Below are 17,943 nucleotides of genomic sequence, written 5' to 3' on the forward strand. Positions count from 1 at the left end.
TGTTTGTGACCATCAGTTCTCTGGTTTATCGGAAATACACCAAATGGTCATTTAAAAACACTACCCAGTAAAACAGGATGAGCAACCAATTTTTTGCAATTGACTTTAATAATTGTATAGTGGGTACATAGATAAAGACAGTTGTAACATGGTTGACCAAACTTGCATTACCCACCATTTAAAATAAAAATTTAGCAAAGAGCAATGTGTGCAATGTTGAATAAACCTGCATATTCTCATTTTAAATAAATAATTTTTGAAGCTTTTCAAGTGAATATTTATAATTTGAAAAACTATATACTCAAAAATCATTATTTCTAACATTTTGACCAATTATCATCTGCAGGTGTCACACTTATCAAAATCACTTTTCAGTGATTTTTCTTGCCATGTTACCATAAAGTGCCTGTATTACAAATACTACATATAAATAAATGCCCTTTCACAACATAACTTAAGCATAATACTCGAAAAAGACTTTAGTAATAATCAATATACTATGTATCCAGAAGTCAAATCTATCAGCATTTTTGCTAAACTTGCACATAGTAATTATGGAAATATTTATTTAAATTTAAAGTAAATAATCTGGAAGTGAATATTAGCTACATCAAAACATGATTGCAGTTTATCATGCATTAATCATGCAATACCAAACCTTGGCAGCATTATCAAGTTGCTAGTGAAGTCATGTGAACAGTGAAGTCCTGGAAAGAATAGCTGTGCTTTGGTGAACTGGTGATGGAAATGTTGGTTTAAGTGATTTATTTAACTGTACTCAGTTAAGATGATTTATGGAAAAAGGTAGTTAGATATGATACTACAATTTATTTGTTTACTATAAATGAAATATATGATACATTGCTACCAATTTCTTATAAAACAGGAAGATTATTTGAATCTGCTCCAGATTTTTAATCAGTTGTTTGCTGTAATAAGTTATTTTATAATTAAAAGCTAATAGATATTAAAAATAACATTTATTTCCATATTTAGAGAAGAAATTGACTTTTGTAAGTGAACAAATGACATGTTTCACATTGAGCAGTAGCAGGTCAGATGTTATAAGAATGATAGTGAAGAAAATTTTCATAAATCATAAATTAGTGCAAAAATATGGTTCCACTGGGGATTGAACCCAGGACCTTCTGCGTGTAAAGCAGATGTGATAACCACTACACTATGAAACCAATATGCAATACAATAACAAACTGTTCAATTTTTTGGTTGTCCTGACAGTCGTAGTGATTTTTGGTAAACTGTTCCGGATTATCGGTGAAACGTCAAAGTGATTGTTCTTTCATTATATATAATTTAAAAAAACAGAGCACCATATTTTTGGCAAATTGACCCAATACTTAATAGTGGTACACCTAGCTAAAGAAAGTTATAGCCTGGTTGACCAACCTTGCATAATTAAACATTTAATATTAATCTTTATTAAAAAGCAATGACTGCAATGATAAATAAATGTGTATATCCATTTTAAAGTAAGCATTTTGCTAAGTTTTTGAAGTGATTATTTTTAATTTGAAGAAAACAAATATACAAAATTCTTTATTTCTAACATCTTGACCAATTATTATCTACTGTAAGTACTCTTATCAAGATCACAGTTTACTGGATTTTTTCATAAATATGGGTTCACTTGGGATTGAACTCAGGACTTTCTCCGTGTAAAGCAGATATGCTAACCACTATGCTATGAAACCACAACATAAACTGTTCTCACACTAGAAGATATTTATGGTCATCTTGACAATCAAATGCCCCAAAATCTGAGGTACACACTAAGTGATTTTGTTTAAAAATCCAATTATATGTCGCACAATACTGAATTTTCATATGTCCGCAATTAAGCAGCATGACTTAGTCATGAAAAAATGCAGAAAATATGGTCAGTTTATCGAGAACCTCCAAGTACCACATAGTGCACTAATATAGTAGGCTGAGATTTTTTTTTTATCTTGGCTGACCGATTCAATAACCGAAGGAGTGTGTTTGTGACCATCAGTTCTCTGGTTTATCGGAAATACACCAAATGGTCATTTAAAAACACTACCCAGTAAAACAGGATGAGCAACCAATTTTTTGCAATTGACTTTAATAATTGTATAGTGGGTACATAGATAAAGACAGTTGTAACATGGTTGACCAAACTTGCATTACCCAACATTTAAAATAAAAATTTAGCAAAGAGCAATGTGTGCAATGTTGAATAAACCTGCATATTCTCATTTTAAATAAATAATTTTTGAAGCTTTTCAAGTGAATATTTATAATTTGAAAAACTATATACACAAAAATCATTATTTCTAACATTTTGACCAATTATCATCTGCAGGTGTCACACTTATCAAAATCACTTTTCAGTGATTTTTCTTGCCATGTTACCATAAAGTGCCTGTATTACAAATACTACATATAAATAAATGCCCTTTCACAACATAACTTAAGCATAATACTCAAAAAAGACTTTAGTAATAATCAATATACTATCTATCCAGAAGTCAAATCTATCAGCATTTTTGCTAAACTTGCACATAGTAATTATGGAAATATTTATTTACATTTAAAGTAAATAATCTGGAAGTGAATATTAGCTACATCAAAACATGATTGCAGTTTATCGTGCATTAATCATGCAATACCAAACCTTGGCAGCATTATCAAGTTGCTAGTGAAGTCATGTGAACAGTGAAGTCCTGGAAAGAATAGCTGTGCTTTGGTGAACTGGTGATGGAAATGTTGGTTTAAGTGATTTATTTAACTGTACTCAGTTAAGATGATTTATGGAAAAAGGTAGTTAGATATGATACTACAATTTATTTGTATACTATAAATGAAATATATGATACATTGCTACCAATTTCTTATAAAACAAGAAGATTATTTGAATCTGCTCCAGATTTTTAATCAGTTGTTTGCTGTAATAAGTTATTTTATAATTAAAAGCTAATAGATATTAAAAATAACATTTATTTCCATATTTAGAGAAGAAATTGACTTTTGTAAGTGAACAAATGACATGTTTCACATTGAGCAGTAGCAGGTCAGATGTTATAAGAATGATAGTGAAGAAAATTTTCATAAATCATAAATTAGTGCAAAAATATGGTTCCACTGGGGATTGAACCCAGAACCTTCTGCGCGTAAAGCAGATGTGATAACCACTACACTATGAAACCAATATGCAATACTATAACAAACTGTTCAATTTTTTGGTTGTCCTGACAGTCGTAGTGATTTTTGGTAAACTGTTCCGGATTATCGGTGAAACGTCAAAGTGATTGTTCTTTCATTATATATAATTTTAAAAAAACAGAGCACCATATTTTTGGCAAATTGACCCAATACTTAATAGTGGTACACCTAGCTAAAGAAAGTTATAGCCTGGTTGACCAACCTTGCATAATTAAACATTTAATATTAATCTTTATTAAAAAGCAATGACTGCAATGATAAATAAATGTGTATATCCATTTTAAAGTAAGCATTTTGCTAAGTTTTTGAAGTGATTATTTTTAATTTGAAGAAAACAAATATACAAAATTCTTTATTTCTAACATCTTGACCAATTATTATCTACTGTAAGTACTCTTATCAAGATCACAGTTTACTGGATTTTTTCATAAATATGGGTTCACTTGGGATTGAACTCAGGACTTTCTCTGTGTAAAGCAGATATGCTAACCACTATGCTATGAAACCACAACATAAACTGTTCTCACACTAGAAGATATTTATGGTCATCTTGACAATCAAATGCCCCAAAATCTGAGGTACACACTAAGTAATTTTGTTTAAAAATCCAATTATATGTCGCACAATACTGAATATTCATATGTCCGCAATTAAGCAGCATGACTTAGTCATGAAAAAATGCAGAAAATATGGTCAGTTTATCGAGAACCTCCAAGTACCACATAGTGCACTAATATAGTAGGCTGAGATTTTTTTTATCTTGGCTGACCGATTCAATAACCGAAGGAGTGTGTTTGTGACCATCAGTTCTCTGGTTTATCGGAAATACACCAAATGGTCATTTAAAAACACTACCCAGTAAAACAGGATGAGCAACCAATTTTTTGCAATTGACTTTAATAATTGTATAGTGGGTACATAGATAAAGACAGTTGTAACATGGTTGACCAAACTTGCATTACCCAACATTTAAAATAAAAATTTAGCAAAGATCAATGTGTGCAATGTTGAATAAACCTGCATATTCTCATTTTAAATAAATAATTTTTGAAGCTTTTCAAGTGAATATTTATAATTTGAAAAACTATATACACAAAAATCATTATTTCTAACATTTTGACCAATTATCATCTGCAGGTGTCACACTTATCAAAATCACTTTTCAGTGATTTTTCTTGCCATGTTACCATAAAGTGCCTGTATTACAAATACTACATATAAATAAATGCCCTTTCACAACATAACTTAAGCATAATACTCGAAAAAGACTTTAGTAATAATCAATATACTATCTATCCAGAAGTCAAATCTATCAGCATTTTTGCTAAACTTGCACATAGTAATTATGGAAATATTTATTTACATTTAAAGTAAATAATCTGGAAGTGAATATTAGCTACATCAAAACATGATTGCAGTTTATCATGCATTAATCATGCAATACCAAACCTTGGCAGCATTATCAAGTTGCTAGTGAAGTCATGTGAACAGTGAAGTCCTGGAAAGAATAGCTGTGCTTTGGTGAACTGGTGATGGAAATGTTGGTTTAAGTGATTTATTTAACTGTACTCAGTTAAGATGATTTATGGAAAAAGGTAGTTAGATATGATACTACAATTTATTTGTTTACTATAAATGAAATATATGATACATTGCTACCAATTTCTTATAAAACAAGAAGATTATTTGAATCTGCTCCAGATTTTTAATCAGTTGTTTGCTGTAATAAGTTATTTTATAATTAAAAGCCAATAGATATTAAAAATAACATTTATTTCCATATTTAGAGAAGAAATTGAATTTTGTAAGTGAACAAATGACATGTTTCACATTGAGCAGTAGCAGGTCAGATGTTATAAGAATGATAGTGAAGAAAATTTTCATAAATCATAAATTAGTGCAAAAATATGGTTCCACTGGGGATTGAACCCAGGACCTTCTGCGTGTAAAGCAGATGTGATAACCACTACACTATGAAACCAACATGCAATACAATAACAAACTGTTAAATTTTTTGGTTGTCCTGACAGTCGTAGTGATTTTTGGTAAACTGTTTCGGATTATCGGTGAAACGTCAAAGTGATTGTTCTTTCATTATATATAATTTTAAAAAAACAGAGCACCATATTTTTGGCAAATTGACCCAATACTTAATAGTGGTACACCTAGCTAAAGAAAGTTATAGCCTGGTTGACCAACCTTGCATAATTAAACATTTAATATTAATCTTTATTAAAAAGCAATGACTGCAATGATAAATAAATGTGTATATCCATTTTAAAGTAAGCATTTTGCAAAGTTTTTTAAGTGATTATTTTTAATTTGAAGAAAACAAATATACAAAATTCTTTATTTCTAACATCTTGACCAATTATTATCTACTGTAAGTACTCTTATCAAGATCACCGTTTACTGGATTTTTAATAAATATGGGTTCAGTTGGGATTGAACTCAGGACTTTCTCCGTGTAAAGCAGATATGCTAACCACTATGCTATGAAACCACAACATAAACTGTTCTCACACTAGAAGATATTTATGGTCATCTTGACAATCAAATGCCCCAAAATCTGAGGTACACACTAAGTAATTTTGTTTAAAAATCCAATTATATGTCGCACAATACTGAATATTCATATGTCCGCAATTAAGCAGCATGACTTAGTCATGAAAAAATGCAGAAAATATGGTCAGTTTATCGAGAACCTCCAAGTACCACATAGTGCACTAATATAGTAGGCTGAGATTTTTTTTATCTTGGCTGACCGATTCAATAACAGAAGGAGTGTGTTTGTGACCATCAGTTCTCTGGTTTATCGGAAATACACCAAATGGTCATTTAAAAACACTACCCAGTAAAACAGGATGAGCAACCAATTTTTTGCAATTGACTTTAATAATTGTATAGTGGGTACATAGATAAAGACAGTTGTAACATGGTTGACCAAACTTGCATTACCCAACATTTAAAATAAAAATTTAGCAAAGAGCAATGTGTGCAATGTTGAATAAACCTGCATATTCTCATTTTAAATAAATAATTTTTGAAGCTTTTCAAGTGAATATTTATAATTTGAAAAACTATATACACAAAAATCATTATTTCTAACATTTTGACCAATTATCATCTGCAGGTGTCACACTTATCAAAATCACTTTTCAGTGATTTTTCTTGCCATGTTACCATAAAGTGCCTGTATTACAAATACTACATATAAATAAATGCCCTTTCACAACATAACTTAAGCATAATACTCGAAAAAGACTTTAGTAATAATCAATATACTATCTATCCAGAAGTCAAATCTATCAGCATTTTTGCTAAACTTGCACATAGTAATTATGGAAATATTTATTTACATTTAAAGTAAATAATCTGGAAGTGAATATTAGCTACATCAAAACATGATTGCAGTTTATCATGCATTAATCATGCAATACCAAACCTTGGCAGCATTATCAAGTTGCTAGTGAAGTCATGTGAACAGTGAAGTCCTGGAAAGAATAGCTGTGCTTTGGTGAACTGGTGATGGAAATGTTGGTTTAAGTGATTTATTTAACTGTACTCAGTTAAGATGATTTATGGAAAAAGGTAGTTAGATATGATACTACAATTTATTTGTTTACTATAAATGAAATATATGATACATTGCTACCAATTTCTTATAAAACAAGAAGATTATTTGAATCTGCTCCAGATTTTTAATCAGTTGTTTGCTGTAATAAGTTATTTTATAATTAAAAGCCAATAGATATTAAAAATAACATTTATTTCCATATTTAGAGAAGAAATTGAATTTTGTAAGTGAACAAATGACATGTTTCACATTGAGCAGTAGCAGGTCAGATGTTATAAGAATGATAGTGAAGAAAATTTTCATAAATCATAAATTAGTGCAAAAATATGGTTCCACTGGGGATTGAACCCAGGACCTTCTGCGTGTAAAGCAGATGTGATAACCACTACACTATGAAACCAATATGCAATACAATAACAAACTGTTAAATTTTTTGGTTGTCCTGACAGTCGTAGTGATTTTTGGTAAACTGTTTCGGATTATCGGTGAAACGTCAAAGTGATTGTTCTTTCATTATATATAATTTTAAAAAAACAGAGCACCATATTTTTGGCAAATTGACCCAATACTTAATAGTGGTACACCTAGCTAAAGAAAGTTATAGCCTGGTTGACCAACCTTGCATAATTAAACATTTAATATTAATCTTTATTAAAAAGCAATGACTGCAATGATAAATAAATGTGTATATCCATTTTAAAGTAAGCATTTTGCAAAGTTTTTTAAGTGATTATTTTTAATTTGAAGAAAACAAATATACAAAATTCTTTATTTCTAACATCTTGACCAATTATTATCTACTGTAAGTACTCTTATCAAGATCACCGTTTACTGGATTTTTAATAAATATGGGTTCAGTTGGGATTGAACTCAGGACTTTCTCCGTGTAAAGCAGATATGCTAACCACTATGCTATGAAACCACAACATAAACTGTTCTCACACTAGAAGATATTTATGGTCATCTTGACAATCAAATGCCCCAAAATCTGAGGTACACACTAAGTGATTTTGTTTAAAAATCCAATTATATGTCGCACAACACTAAATTTTCATATGTCCGCAATTAAGCAGCATGACTTAGTCATGAAAAAATGCAGAAAATATGGTCAGTTTATCGAGAACCTCCAAGTACCACATAGTGCACTAATATAGTAGGCTGAGATTTTTTTTATCTTGGCTGACTGATTCAATAACCGAAGGAGTGTGTTTGTGACCATCAGTTCTCTGGTTTATCGGAAATACATCAAATGGTCATTTAAAAACACTACCCAGTAAAACAGGATGAGCAACCAATTTTTTGCAATTGACTTTAATAATTGTATAGTGGGTACATAGATAAAGACAGTTGTAACATGGTTGACCAAACTTGCATTACCCAACATTTAAAATAAAAATTTAGCAAAGAGCAATGTGTGCAATGTTGAATAAACCTGCATATTCCCATTTTAAATAAAGAATTTTTGAAGCTTTTCAAGTGAATATTTATAATTTGAAAAACTATATACACAAAAATCATTATTTCTAACATTTTGACCAATTATCATCTGCAGGTGTCACACTTATCAAAATCACTTTTCTGTGATTTTTCTTGCCATGTTACCATAAAGTGCCTGTATTACAAATACTACATATAAATAAATGCCCTTTCACAACATAACTTAAGCATAATACTCGAAAAAGACTTTAGTAATAATCAATATACTATCTATCCAGAAGTCAAATCTATCAGCATTTTTGCTAAACTTGCACATAGTAATTATGGAAATATTTATTTACATTTAAAGTAAATAATCTGGAAGTGAATATTAGCTACATCAAAACATGATTGCAGTTTATCATGCATTAATCATGCAATACCAAACCTTGGCAGCATTATCAAGTTGCTAGTGAAGTCATGTGAACAGTGAAGTCCTGGAAAGAATAGCTGTGCTTTGGTGAACTGGTGATGGAAATGTTGGTTTAAGTGATTTATTTAACTGTACTCAGTTAAGATGATTTATGGAAAAAGGTAGTTAGATATGATACTACAATTTATTTGTTTACTATAAATGAAATATATGATACATTGCTACCAATTTCTTATAAAACAAGAAGATTATTTGAATCTGCTCCAGATTTTTAATCAGTTGTTTGCTGTAATAAGTTATTTTATAATTAAAAGCCAATAGATATTAAAAATAACATTTATTTCCATATTTAGAGAAGAAATTGAATTTTGTAAGTGAACAAATGACATGTTTCACATTGAGCAGTAGCAGGTCAGATGTTATAAGAATGATAGTGAAGAAAATTTTCATAAATCATAAATTAGTGCAAAAATATGGTTCCACTGGGGATTGAACCCAGGACCTTCTGCGTGTAAAGCAGATGTGATAACCACTACACTATGAAACCAATATGCAATACAATAACAAACTGTTAAATTTTTTGGTTGTCCTGACAGTCGTAGTGATTTTTGGTAAACTGTTTCGGATTATCGGTGAAACGTCAAAGTGATTGTTCTTTCATTATATATAATTTTAAAAAAACAGAGCACCATATTTTTGGCAAATTGACCCAATACTTAATAGTGGTACACCTAGCTAAAGAAAGTTATAGCCTGGTTGACCAACCTTGCATAATTAAACATTTAATATTAATCTTTATTAAAAAGCAATGACTGCAATGATAAATAAATGTGTATATCCATTTTAAAGTAAGCATTTTGCAAAGTTTTTTAAGTGATTATTTTTAATTTGAAGAAAACAAATATACAAAATTCTTTATTTCTAACATCTTGACCAATTATTATCTACTGTAAGTACTCTTATCAAGATCACAGTTTACTGGATTTTTAATAAATATGGGTTCAGTTGGGATTGAACTCAGGACTTTCTCTGTGTAAAGCAGATATGCTAACCACTATGCTATGAAACCACAACATAAACTGTTCTCACACTAGAAGATATTTATGGTCATCTTGACAATCAAATGCCCCAAAATCTGAGGTACACACTAAGTGATTTTGTTTAAAAATCCAATTATATGTCGCACAACACTAAATTTTCATATGTCCGCAATTAAGCAGCATGACTTAGTCATGAAAAAATGCAGAAAATATGGTCAGTTTATCGAGAACCTCCAAGTACCACATAGTGCACTAATATAGTAGGCTGAGATTTTTTTTATCTTGGCTGACTGATTCAATAACCGAAGGAGTGTGTTTGTGACCATCAGTTCTCTGGTTTATCGGAAATACACCAAATGGTCATTTAAAAACACTACCCAGTAGAACAGGATGAGCAACCAATTTTTTGCAATTGACTTTAATAATTGTATAGTGGGTACATAGATAAAGACAGTTGTAACATGGTTGACCAAACTTGCATTACCCAACATTTAAAATAAAAATTTAGCAAAGAGCAATGTGTGCAATGTTGAATAAACCTGCATATTCCCATTTTAAATAAAGAATTTTTGAAGCTTTTCAAGTGAATATTTATAATTTGAAAAACTATATACACAAAAATCATTATTTCTAACATTTTGACCAATTATCATCTGCAGGTGTCACACTTATCAAAATCACTTTTCTGTGATTTTTCTTGCCATGTTACCATAAAGTGCCTGTATTACAAATACTACATATAAATAAATGCCCTTTCACAACATAACTTAAGCATAATACTCGAAAAAGACTTTAGTAATAATCAATATACTATCTATCCAGAAGTCAAATCTATCAGCATTTTTGCTAAACTTGCACATAGTAATTATGGAAATATTTATTTACATTTAAAGTAAATAATCTGGAAGTGAATATTAGCTACATCAAAACATGATTGCAGTTTATCATGCATTAATCATGCAATACCAAACCTTGGCAGCATTATCAAGTTGCTAGTGAAGTCATGTGAACAGTGAAGTCCTGGAAAGAATAGCTGTGCTTTGGTGAACTGGTGATGGAAATGTTGGTTTAAGTGATTTATTTAACTGTACTCAGTTAAGATGATTTATGGAAAAAGGTAGTTAGATATGATACTACAATTTATTTGTTTACTATAAATGAAATATATGATACATTGCTACCAATTTCTTATAAAACAAGAAGATTATTTGAATCTGCTCCAGATTTTTAATCAGTTGTTTGCTGTAATAAGTTATTTTATAATTAAAAGCCAATAGATATTAAAAATAACATTTATTTCCATATTTAGAGAAGAAATTGAATTTTGTAAGTGAACAAATGACATGTTTCACATTGAGCAGTAGCAGGTCAGATGTTATAAGAATGATAGTGAAGAAAATTTTCATAAATCATAAATTAGTGCAAAAATATGGTTCCACTGGGGATTGAACCCAGGACCTTCTGCGTGTAAAGCAGATGTGATAACCACTACACTATGAAACCAATATGCAATACAATAACAAACTGTTAAATTTTTTGGTTGTCCTGACAGTCGTAGTGATTTTTGGTAAACTGTTTCGGATTATCGGTGAAACGTCAAAGTGATTGTTCTTTCATTATATATAATTTTAAAAAAACAGAGCACCATATTTTTGGCAAATTGACCCAATACTTAATAGTGGTACACCTAGCTAAAGAAAGTTATAGCCTGGTTGACCAACCTTGCATAATTAAACATTTAATATTAATCTTTATTAAAAAGCAATGACTGCAATGATAAATAAATGTGTATATCCATTTTAAAGTAAGCATTTTGCAAAGTTTTTTAAGTGATTATTTTTAATTTGAAGAAAACAAATATACAAAATTCTTTATTTCTAACATCTTGACCAATTATTATCTACTGTAAGTACTCTTATCAAGATCACAGTTTACTGGATTTTTAATAAATATGGGTTCAGTTGGGATTGAACTCAGGACTGTCTCCGTGTAAAGCAGATATGCTAACCACTATGCTATGAAACCACAACATAAACTGTTCTCACACTAGAAGATATTTATGGTCATCTTGACAATCAAATGCCCCAAAATCTGAGGTACACACTAAGTGATTTTGTTTAAAAATCCAATTATATGTCACACAACACTAAATTTTCATATGTCCGCAATTAAGCAGCATGACTTAGTCATGAAAAAATGCAGAAAATATGGTCAGTTTATCGAGAACCTCCAAGTACCACATAGTGCACTAATATAGTAGGCTGAGATTTTTTTTATCTTGGCTGACTGATTCAATAACCGAAGGAGTGTGTTTGTGACCATCAGTTCTCTGGTTTATCGGAAATACATCAAATGGTCATTTAAAAACACTACCCAGTAAAACAGGATGAGCAACCAATTTTTTGCAATTGACTTTAATAATTGTATAGTGGGTACATAGATAAAGACAGTTGTAACATGGTTGACCAAACTTGCATTACCCAACATTTAAAATAAAAATTTAGCAAAGAGCAATGTGTGCAATGTTGAATAAACCTGCATATTCCCATTTTAAATAAAGAATTTTTGAAGCTTTTCAAGTGAATATTTATAATTTGAAAAACTATATACACAAAAATCATTATTTCTAACATTTTGACCAATTATCATCTGCAGGTGTCACACTTATCAAAATCACTTTTCTGTGATTTTTCTTGCCATGTTACCATAAAGTGCCTGTATTACAAATACTACATATAAATAAATGCCCTTTCACAACATAACTTAAGCATAATACTCGAAAAAGACTTTAGTAATAATCAATATACTATCTATCCAGAAGTCAAATCTATCAGCATTTTTGCTAAACTTGCACATAGTAATTATGGAAATATTTATTTACATTTAAAGTAAATAATCTGGAAGTGAATATTAGCTACATCAAAACATGATTGCAGTTTATCATGCATTAATCATGCAATACCAAACCTTGGCAGCATTATCAAGTTGCTAGTGAAGTCATGTGAACAGTGAAGTCCTGGAAAGAATAGCTGTGCTTTGGTGAACTGGTGATGGAAATGTTGGTTTAAGTGATTTATTTAACTGTACTCAGTTAAGATGATTTATGGAAAAAGGTAGTTAGATATGATACTACAATTTATTTGTTTACTATAAATGAAATATATGATACATTGCTACCAATTTCTTATAAAACAAGAAGATTATTTGAATCTGCTCCAGATTTTTAATCAGTTGTTTGCTGTAATAAGTTATTTTATAATTAAAAGCCAATAGATATTAAAAATAACATTTATTTCCATATTTAGAGAAGAAATTGAATTTTGTAAGTGAACAAATGACATGTTTCACATTGAGCAGTAGCAGGTCAGATGTTATAAGAATGATAGTGAAGAAAATTTTCATAAATCATAAATTAGTGCAAAAATATGGTTCCACTGGGGATTGAACCCAGGACCTTCTGCGTGTAAAGCAGATGTGATAACCACTACACTATGAAACCAATATGCAATACAATAACAAACTGTTCAATTTTTTGGTTGTCCTGACAGTCGTAGTGATTTTTGGTAAACTGTTCCGGATTATCGGTGAAACGTCAAAGTGATTGTTCTTTCATTATATATAATTTTAAAAAAACAGAGCACCATATTTTTTGGCAAATTGACCCAATACTTAATAGTGGTACACCTAGCTAAAGAAAGTTATAGCCTGGTTGACCAACCTTGCATAATTAAACATTTCATATTAATCTTTATTAAAAAGCAATGACTGCAATGATAAATAAATGTGTATATCCATTTTAAAGTAAGCATTTTGCAAAGTTTTTTAAGTGATTATTTTTAATTTGAAGAAAACAAATATACAAAATTCTTTATTTCTAACATCTTGACCAATTATTATCTACTGTAAGTACTCTTATCAAGATCACAGTTTACTGGATTTTTTAATAAATATGGGTTTAGTTGGGATTGAACTCAGGACTTTCTCCGTGTAAAGCAGATATGCTAACCACTATGCTATGAAACCACAATATAAACTGTTCTCACACTAGAAGATATTTATGGTCATCTTGACAATCAAATGCCCCAAAATCTGAGGTACACACTAAGTGATTTTGTTTAAAAATCCAATTATATGTCGCACAATACTGAATTTTCATATGTCCGCAATTAAGCAGCATGACTTAGTCATGAAAAAATGCAGAAAATATGGTCAGTTTATCGAGAACCTCTAAGTACCACATAGTGCACTAATATAGTAGGCTGAGATTTTTTTTTTTCATCTTGGTTGACCGATTCAATAACTGAAGGAGTGTTTGTGACCATCAGTTCTCTGGTTTATCGGAAATACACCAAATGGTCATTTAAAAACCCTACCCAGTAAAACAGGATGAGCAACCAATTTTTTGCAATTGACTTTAATAATTGTATAGTGGGTACATAGATAAAGACAGTTGTAACATGGTTGACCAAACTTGCATTACCCAACATTTAAAATAAAAATTTAGCAAAGAGCAATGTGTGCAATGTTGAATAAACCTGCATATTCCCATTTTAAATAAAGAATTTTTGAAGCTTTTCAAGTGAATATTTATAATTTGAAAAACTATATACACAAAAATCATTATTTCTAACATTTTGACCAATTATCATCTGCAGGTGTCACACTTATCAAAATCACTTTTCTGTGATTTTTTTTGCCATGTTACCATAAAGTGCCTGTATTACAAATACTACATATAAATAAATGCCCTTTCACAACATAACTTAAGCATAATACTCGAAAAAGACTTTAGTAATAATCAATATACTATCTATCCAGAAGTCAAATCTATCAGAATTTTTGCTAAACTTGCACATAGTAATTATGGAAATATTTATTTACATTTAAAGTAAATAATCTGGAAGTGAATATTAGCTACATCAAAACATGATTGCAGTTTATCATGCATTAATCATGCAATACCAAACCTTGGCAGCATTATCAAGTTGCTAGTGAAGTCATGTGAACAGTGAAGTCCTGGAAAGAATAGCTGTGCTTTGGTGAACTGGTGATGGAAATGTTGGTTTAAGTGATTTATTTAACTGTACTCAGTTAAGATGATTTATGGAAAAAGGTAGTTAGATATGATACTACAATTTATTTGTTTACTATAAATGAAATATATGATACATTGCTACCAATTTCTTATAAAACAAGAAGATTATTTGAATCTGCTCCATATTTGTAATCAGTTGTTTGCTGTAATAAGTTATTTTATAATTAAAAGCTAATAGATATTAAAAATAACATTTATTTCCATATTTAGAGAAGAAATTGAATTTTGTAAGTGAACAAATGACATGTTTCACATTGAGCAGTAGCAGGTCAGATGTTATAAGAATGATAGTGAAGAAAATTTTCATAAATCATAAATTAGTGCAAAAATATGGCTCCACTGGGGATTGAACCCAGGACCTTCTGCGTGTAAAGCAGATGTGATAACCACTACACTATGAAACCAATATGCAATACAATAACAAACTGTTCAATTTTTTGGTTGTCCTGACAGTCGTAGTGATTTTTGGTAAACTGTTCCGGATTATCGGTGAAACGTCAAAGTGATTGTTCTTTCATTATATATAATTTAAAAAAAACAGAGCACCATATTTTTGGCAAATTGACCCAATACTTAATAGTGGTACACCTAGCTAAAGAAAGTTATAGCCTGGTTGACCAACCTTGCATAATTAAACATTTAATATTAATCTTTATTAAAAAGCAATGACTGCAATGATAAATAAATGTGTATATCCATTTTAAAGTAAGCATTTTGCAAAGTTTTTTAAGTGATTATTTTTAATTTGAAGAAAACAAATATACAAAATTCTTTATTTCTAACATCTTGACCAATTATTATCTACTGTAAGTACTCTTATCAAGATCACAGTTTACTGGATTTTTTAATAAATGTGGGTTCACTTGGGATTGAACTCAGGACTCTCTCCGTGTAAAGCAGATATGCTAACCACTATGCTACGAAACTACAACATAAACTGTTCTCACACTAGAAGATATTTATGGTCATCTTGACAATCAAATGCCCCAAAATCTGAGGTACACACTAAGTGATTTTGTTTAAAAATCCAATTATATGTCGCACAACACTAAATTTTCATATGTCCGCAATTAAGCAGCATGACTTAGTCATGAAAAAATGCAGAAAATATGGTCAGTTTATCGAGAACCTCCAAGTACCACATAGTGCACTAATATAGTAGGCTGAGATTTTTTTTATCTTGGCTGACTGATTCAATAACCGAAGGAGTGTGTTTGTGACCATCAGTTCTCTGGTTTATCGGAAATACATCAAATGGTCATTTAAAAACACTACCCAGTAAAACAGGATGAGCAACCAATTTTTTGCAATTGACTTTAATAATTGTATAGTGGGTACATAGATAAAGACAGTTGTAACATGGTTGACCAAACTTGCATTACCCAACATTTAAAATAAAAATTTAGCAAAGAGCAATGTGTGCAATGTTGAATAAACCTGCATATTCCCATTTTAAATAAAGAATTTTTGAAGCTTTTCAAGTGAATATTTATAATTTGAAAAACTATATACACAAAAATCATTATTTCTAACATTTTGACCAATTATCATCTGCAGGTGTCACACTTATCAAAATCACTTTTCTGTGATTTTTCTTGCCATGTTACCATAAAGTGCCTGTATTACAAATACTACATATAAATAAATGCCCTTTCACAACATAACTTAAGCATAATACTCGAAAAAGACTTTAGTAATAATCAATATACTATCTATCCAGAAGTCAAATCTATCAGCATTTTTGCTAAACTTGCACATAGTAATTATGGAAATATTTATTTACATTTAAAGTAAATAATCTGGAAGTGAATATTAGCTACATCAAAACATGATTGCAGTTTATCATGCATTAATCATGCAATACCAAACCTTGGCAGCATTATCAAGTTGCTAGTGAAGTCATGTGAACAGTGAAGTCCTGGAAAGAATAGCTGTGCTTTGGTGAACTGGTGATGGAAATGTTGGTTTAAGTGATTTATTTAACTGTACTCAGTTAAGATGATTTATGGAAAAAGGTAGTTAGATATGATACTACAATTTATTTGTTTACTATAAATGAAATATATGATACATAGCTACCAATTTCTTATAAAACAAGAAGATTATTTGAATCTGCTCCAGATTTTTAATCAGTTGTTTGCTGTAATAAGTTATTTTATAATTAAAAGCCAATAGATATTAAAAATAACATTTATTTCCATATTTAGAGAAGAAATTGAATTTTGTAAGTGAACAAATGACATGTTTCACATTGAGCAGTAGCAGGTCAGATGTTATAAGAATGATAGTGAAGAAAATTTTCATAAATCATAAATTAGTGCAAAAATATGGTTCCACTGGGGATTGAACCCAGGACCTTCTGCGTGTAAAGCAGATGTGATAACCACTACACTATGAAACCAATATGCAATACAATAACAAACTGTTCAATTTTTTGGTTGTCCTGACAGTCGTAGTGATTTTTGGTAAACTGTTCCGGATTATCGGTGAAACGTCAAAGTGATTGTTCTTTCATTATATATAATTTTAAAAAAACAGAGCACCATATTTTTGGCAAATTGACCCAATACTTAATAGTGGTACACCTAGCTAAAGAAAGTTATAGCCTGGTTGACCAACCTTGCATAATTAAACATTTAATATTAATCTTTATTAAAAAGCAATGACTGCAATGATAAATAAATGTGTATATCCATTTTAAAGTAAGCATTTTGCAAAGTTTTTTAAGTGATTATTTTTAATTTGAAGAAAACAAATATACAAAATTCTTTATTTCTAACATCTTGACCAATTATTATCTACTGTAAGTACTCTTATCAAGATCACAGTTTACTGGATTTTTTAATAAATATGGGTTCAGTTGGGATTGAACTCAGGACTTTCTCCGTGTAAAGCAGATATGCTAACCACTATGCTATGAAACCACAACATAAACTGTTCTCACACTAGAAGATATTTATGGTCATCTTGACAATCAAATGCCCCAAAATCTGAGGTACACACTAAGTGATTTTGTTTAAAAATCCAATTATATGTCGCACAATACTGAATTTTCATATGTCCGCAATTAAGCAGCATGACTTAGTCATGAAAAAATGCAGAAAATATGATCAGTTTATCGAGAACCTCTAAGTACCACATAGTGCACTAATATAGTAGGCTGAGATTTTTTTTTTTC

At 30.2% G+C, this 17,943-nt stretch overlaps 9 non-coding genes across 9 annotated transcripts; all 9 read right to left on the reverse strand.

Annotated features, from left to right (window-relative positions):
- Positions 1–1,117: 1,117 nt before the first annotated feature.
- On the reverse strand, positions 1,118–1,190 carry TRNAV-UAC (transfer RNA valine (anticodon UAC)). Its single transcript has one exon. It is a non-coding gene; the product is annotated as a tRNA-Val (tRNA).
- Positions 1,191–3,115: 1,925 nt separating this feature from the next.
- Positions 3,116–3,188, reverse strand: TRNAV-UAC (transfer RNA valine (anticodon UAC)). The gene has a single exon. It is a non-coding gene; the product is annotated as a tRNA-Val (tRNA).
- Positions 3,189–5,112: 1,924 nt separating this feature from the next.
- On the reverse strand, positions 5,113–5,185 carry TRNAV-UAC (transfer RNA valine (anticodon UAC)). Its single transcript has one exon. It is a non-coding gene; the product is annotated as a tRNA-Val (tRNA).
- A 1,923-nt stretch (positions 5,186–7,108) lies between these two features.
- On the reverse strand, positions 7,109–7,181 carry TRNAV-UAC (transfer RNA valine (anticodon UAC)). Its single transcript has one exon. It is a non-coding gene; the product is annotated as a tRNA-Val (tRNA).
- Positions 7,182–9,104: 1,923 nt separating this feature from the next.
- Positions 9,105–9,177, reverse strand: TRNAV-UAC (transfer RNA valine (anticodon UAC)). Its single transcript has one exon. It is a non-coding gene; the product is annotated as a tRNA-Val (tRNA).
- Positions 9,178–11,100: 1,923 nt separating this feature from the next.
- On the reverse strand, positions 11,101–11,173 carry TRNAV-UAC (transfer RNA valine (anticodon UAC)). The gene has a single exon. It is a non-coding gene; the product is annotated as a tRNA-Val (tRNA).
- Positions 11,174–13,096: 1,923 nt separating this feature from the next.
- On the reverse strand, positions 13,097–13,169 carry TRNAV-UAC (transfer RNA valine (anticodon UAC)). Its single transcript has one exon. It is a non-coding gene; the product is annotated as a tRNA-Val (tRNA).
- Positions 13,170–15,096: 1,927 nt separating this feature from the next.
- Positions 15,097–15,169, reverse strand: TRNAV-UAC (transfer RNA valine (anticodon UAC)). The gene has a single exon. It is a non-coding gene; the product is annotated as a tRNA-Val (tRNA).
- Positions 15,170–17,093: 1,924 nt separating this feature from the next.
- TRNAV-UAC (transfer RNA valine (anticodon UAC)) lies at positions 17,094–17,166 on the reverse strand. The gene has a single exon. It is a non-coding gene; the product is annotated as a tRNA-Val (tRNA).
- Between the last annotated feature and the right edge of the window lie 777 nt (positions 17,167–17,943).

This window comes from Pseudophryne corroboree, chromosome 11 (genome assembly GCF_028390025.1).
Source record: "Pseudophryne corroboree isolate aPseCor3 chromosome 11, aPseCor3.hap2, whole genome shotgun sequence".
Lineage (NCBI taxonomy): Eukaryota > Metazoa > Chordata > Amphibia > Anura > Myobatrachidae > Pseudophryne > Pseudophryne corroboree.